Here is a 6,000-nt window from a genome sequence, read left to right as displayed (position 1 = left end):
CACGGGCATGAGTGACCGCGGGTGAGAGGTAAGGTTACCCGTCCGCTGCCCGGCCCCCCCCGGGTCACCCTTTCTTCCAGCAGCAGGAGCCAGCCCCTGTGCCGCGTGGGTTGCGCCCGGGTTTGCGCCGTGTGCCACAGGGGGCCCGCGAACGCCCGCGTCAGTGGAGGGCGGAATGGCGCCATGTGGGGGGAACGGCGTCGCTGCCAGCCACATCTGCGCATGTGTGGCATCCTTCAGCAGCGCCATCACAACTGCGCATGCGCGGCATGGCAGCGGGCGGGGAACAGCGGCCGTTAGGAGCGGCGGCTATCGCCGCCGCATATGTCAGCAGTCGTGGGGGTAGGTTTGGGGGGTGTGTGCAGCGGCCATTAGGAGCGTGTGAGGGGAGCGGCGTCCATTACGTGACGTCACTTCCGTTTCACATTTCGTCCCCCATCTCTCCAGTTTTGACCCATCAGGACTAGGTGCCACTAAAGAAGTTTCACTTCAAAAAACATGTTAACCCATCTGATGCCAGAGGAACCTGCAATGCATTGCAGAGGGGTTGGGAGAGAGATAAAATGATAGTATGTGGTTCCCATGGCAGAATATTACTTAACTGTGTTTGTAAAGGTCTTGTAACAGGGGCAAGCCTGGATACAACCGCTGGGTGTCGGCCAGGTAATGGTTAATCCCTGCCTGGAGGAAGAAAGGATTACTAACAGCCCAGCTGAGTCTAGAAAGGGGTTTGCAAGGCAGGAATGGAAACTGTGTGGCTCTCTCTCCCTGGTCTGTATACAGACCACACATGCATGTCCTTGATCCCTGGGGACACCAGAGCATGCAGGACATATCCCTGCATCCTAGATGCCACGGGACACCAGATATCTATATAGATGTATATAGACATTCATACGCTGGGGAAGCTGAACTTTGGCCTAGGATAGCCCTATACTTTATATTATCCTGTCTTTTGCTGCACCTTGGCTGAGGAAAAGCCTATGTTTTTTTTGCTGATGCTTCTGGAAAATAAATGTAGGCTTTTATTTTGCCAAAGTGCAAGTCTCGTGTCTTCACCTCGGCACGCATCGCCCACAGGTGTATTTCCAATTTATGTTTTAAATTGATTATGAGCTCCTGAAAACTTTATACTGCCAGTGTCCAGAAACGTGTCCCCACCGAGGTCAGGTTATAATATATGCAGTAAATAAAGGATACCTGCTACACTCATACAAGAACAATATAAATATATAAATACCGTGCTCCTGTGCTCAGGGGTGGCCTGTTGGTAATCCAGTGTGCATGATAAGAAAAAAGGACAACACAGGCCACTGCAGATTTTCTTATTCTTTTTATTTAGCCCAAAACTCCTTGTTTCGACCTGAGTTGGTCTTTTTCAAGTGGTAAGTGGCATGAAAACTGAGTGTCCTAAAGTGCCTGTTATACCCCTGCAAACCCCCATAGTGCTCTCTGTTGGTGATGTTAAACACCTGCTTTGAATCACTGTGTCCTTGTATTTCCTCATTTCTTCAGCTGGATCAACTTGCTGCAATCTGTCCTCCAATGGTAAGTTCTCCTGTAATCACATGCTCCGGCGCGTGTGACGTTATTGCGTCGTGGCGTCCTCCGTCATCCAATGTCATCACGTTATGGAGCCTGGTTTGTTGTCTCTACGTTGCCATGCGATGTCGGTGAGACCGTAATGACATCAAACAGACATCGCGTGGCAACCTGGAGACAACAAACCAGGCTCCATAACGTGATGACGATGAAGGACACTTTATGACACTCAGTTTTCATGCCACTTACCACTTGAAAAAGACCATCTCAGGTCGAAACGTCGCACAGTTTTTGGCTTAATAAAAAGAATAAGAAAATCCGCAGTGCCCTGTGTGGTCTTTTTTTCTTATAATATATGCAATACAAAGGGAGTTGTTAAAAATGGAGACACGGTACAAGTGTCCCTACTTGCAGCCCGCCAAGCTGTTTCCCATAAACATGTATGCCCTTGCTCATAATATAATGCAAGCTTTTATTTTTGCAGAATTAACTCAGATGCGTCTATGGGGGTTATTCATTAAAAAGCGGTTATTCTCACTACCACACAAAAACTCCCATTGACTTGAATGGGGGTTTCCGTGCACTTTAATTAATAACCACCTAATTATCCAGCATAACGAATGACTATATTTTGGTTAACCTGTTGGTAAGAGAGTGAACGCATGTTTCACCTTGTAGAGTTCATGCCTCTTATTCAAAATGTTGAAAGTTAATGCACAGTAAAGGATGCAGCAACTTCCATTAATTAGATGTGCGTGCATTGGTTAACTGTGCATTATCCGGCTTCTCACCGATCTAAAATCGGCGCTCAAGTATGAAAGTGCTTTGCATCAATTTAACACAGCGATGGGAAACTCTACAATCCTCAAGGGCCACTGACAGATCAGGTTTTAAGGATATCCTTGCTTCCACACAAGTGGTTCAGCCACCTGTGCTGAAGCAGGGATATCCTGAAAATCTGACCTGTTGGTGGCCCCAGAGGACTGGTGTTGCCCACCCCTGCCCTAGTCCCATTTTCTATTCTCCTCTTCTCATTATGTTACAGCCCACGGTATCTGAATCTCGTTTCCAACAGCATATGCCAAGCTCCATTTATTTCCATCTTTAGGTGACAGGCCCTACCATGTTATGGATTTCTGTAGCTTACAACAGGGGTTTCTCAAAACGCCCCTCGGGGGTCATTGACCACCCCAGGTGTTAGGAACAAGCAATGCACTTGTACACAGGTGACTGTACCTAGTTTGCATATGAAGGGAATGTTTTGGGGCTGCCTCAGAAACCTGGTCTGGCTCAGGGCCCCGAAGAGAGGTTTAATAATCACTGGCCTAGCAAACAATAATGATTACCGCTCCCTCTCACCAAACTCACTTCATTACCTCATTGGCTCCTTTGGATTTCGCTATCATCTCTATGCCAATGGTTCATAACTATATTTATCTGCACCTGACCTTACAACTGCGATCCAGTCTGCGTATCACCAATCTCTGCCTGGATGTCCCTTCATCGTCTCAAGCTTAACATGTCTGAGTCAGAACATCTCATATTCTCTCCCAAACCACGTCTCAGTGTTCCCATCCCCATTACAGTCAGCAATGCTACTATCCACCCAATCTTGAAAGCACGCTGACTAGGGGTTACATTCGACTTCCCCACATAAATGCTGTAACTAAATCTTGCAGCTTTTTCCATCGCAACATTGCTAAAATACGCCCTTTCCTATGTTCCACTACCATTAAAACACTAATGCATGCTCTTGTTCTCTCCTGTGTTGATTACTGTATCACTTTTTTTATCTCGCCTCACTGCCTCACACCTCCTTAAGGCCTCGGCCATGTTTGGTGCTTGCTGGCGGAAGCGTGCTGACGCGCGCTCCCGCTCAGCACTGAGCCCCTACAGCCGCAATTAGAGCGGCTTTAGTAGGGGCTCACCTGCGCTTCCGCAAGCGCGCGGAAGCGCAGGTCTTAGGGGAATTTAAAATTCCCCCGCTTGCCTGCGAGACAGGCCGGTCACGTGAGCGGTTCGCCCAATGAGGGCGAACCAGCTCCGTGACATCACTGGCCCGCCCCCCGACACGCCCCCGGCCAGTGATGCGCCCGCCCCTGGACCGCCCCCGGACCGCCCCCTGACGGCCTGCTGAGAGCGCTTGCGGTAAGCAACCGCAAGGCCAGGGAAAGCACCCGCTTTCCCTGAGCCTCAGCGCGCCTCAGCACGCCAGCGGTAAGCGTGTCCGAGGCCTTACAGTCCATTCAAAATGCTGCTGCCTGAATCATCTCCTGCCCTTCTAGGCACTAATCTGCTGCCCACCTCCTGAACTCACTGCCGGCTTCCTGTTAATTTCCGTAAACGACAACATTCTCCTCCACACTTTCAAGGCTCTAAAACTCCTCTGCACCTCCATACAGTATATCTTAACTGTGATCTCTTGTTCCACCTCTACTGTCTCTTATGCTCTACCAAAGGTTTTCTCATCTTTGCACCTCTTACTTTTGCAGCCCTCTCCCATCTGAAACCTTTTTCACTAATCTCTCCCTTCCTATGAAATGCTCTTCCACTCAAAATTTATCAAGCACTTTCACTTTCTCCATTCAAAGCCCAGCTGAAAATCCCCTTCGTAACAGTAGCATCTCATTGAAGGTTCTACGCCTCCGCTACGGACTCCAGATGCACATGAACCTCCCCTGTCTGCACTTCTAATAGTGCACTTTTACTCCTCTTGTGTCTGTACGTCTCCCAGCATAATACTTACATTGTAAGCTCTTTGGGGCAGGGTCTCCATTAGTCTTATGTTATAAATTACCTGTTAGACTTATCCTCATTGTTTCTAATGTACATTATTGTAATGTTGTAAAGTGCTGAGTACATGTTTGGCGCTATTGCACATACATACAGACATGACTCTTTTATCAACAATTTAAGACCTCTTATTACTCCTACTGACTTTGTGTGTACTATGAAGGCTGTAGGCTCCTTAGGGCAGGGAATCTGTTTTCTCTGTCCTTACCTGAACCTCCGGTGTGTGCGTATCCCTGTATTAAAGAATATAATTAATAAGTAATAACATAAGGCAATAATCAATACTGTTTACCTCAAAACCAGATGTATTTTCTTGGAGAGGGTTGTTGGCGCTGCATACATTTCATGCTGTATACGTGTCTAGTGGTCAGGTTGATTTTTACCTGCTTTTTCTTTTTTTAAACTTGGTTTTAAGAGATTTGTAGCTCTTTGTTCTATTGAAAAAAAAACAGAAGCATAAAACCAGGACTAGAACAACCAGCACTTGTGACCTGGGTTTATTGGGTAACCCAACATAAAATAAAACAACAGTTTTTTTGGGTCTCCCATGCCTTATGTCTTATTATAAGGCAGCCCAGACAAGTCAGCTAATCCTATGGCACTCTAACTGAGACCCCAGACGCTGGGTAACTTTGGAAACGGACTTAGTTGCCCCCGTTGAATTAAGTAATCTCCTATGGTCAGTCATGAGGAAGAGACCCGAAATTCTCCAATCGAGCCAAATTATAGCCCACTCACTCAAATTATGGGACTCCATTGCAATTCGACACCTACTTACAACACGTAATTCTCTTATGACTCCATTATATGACAACCCAGAATTTGGTCCAGGAGTGGACAGCAATGGTTTGGCGACAGGAAAACAGCGGGTGTCACAAGATTAAAAGATGTAGGTTCAGAGGGATTTCCCAGACCATTTGAATATTTCCATAAAGAAAAAGCTATCCCAAACAATCAGTTCCTCCAATATCTTCAATTAAAGGCCTTCTATAACAAAATCCGACCCCCCAAATTGCTAGCTAGATTTGAGTCACTTTGTCTAGCAAACAGAAACATGTCTGGACTGATATCTACTTGTACGGGTACTTTGTTAGCCCTCCTCCTCATATGAATCAAAAACTAAAATATATGATCCAATGGGAAAGGGATCTGGGGGAGGAACTAGACATGGAAGACTGGAATGATATTTTTCAGACGGTTGCTACATCCTCAATGTGTATCACAATCAGAGAAAACGCCTATAAGGTTATGATGAGGTGGTACTTGACACCCCTGAGACTAGCTAAATCCATTCCAGAGTACCCAACATTATGTCCGAAGGGTTGTGGAGTACAGGCCACATTTCTCCATATGTGGTGGGGGTGTCCACTCATATCAGATTATTGGCTGGAAATCAAGATATGGTCACAGAGGTTTTTTTTGGCTTGGACCTCCCCCTAGATCCCTGGTTATTCCTATTAAACAAACCATATCGCCTCCTCACGAGACATGAGAATAAATTATTTTGCCACTTATCTTCAGCCGCAAGATGCGAACTAGCAGCAGTATGGAAGCAACCAACTATCCCCTCAATCCCTAAAGTTAAAAATAAAGTCTGGGAGATTTGCTGCATGGAAAAATTGGTTAGTGTTAAGAATGATACATGCGCAGATTTCCAGAAGGTTA

Source organism: Ascaphus truei, chromosome 4 (genome assembly GCF_040206685.1).
Source record: "Ascaphus truei isolate aAscTru1 chromosome 4, aAscTru1.hap1, whole genome shotgun sequence".
NCBI classification, from domain to species: Eukaryota; Metazoa; Chordata; class Amphibia; order Anura; family Ascaphidae; genus Ascaphus; species Ascaphus truei.
This window is presented reverse-complemented; position numbering follows the sequence as displayed.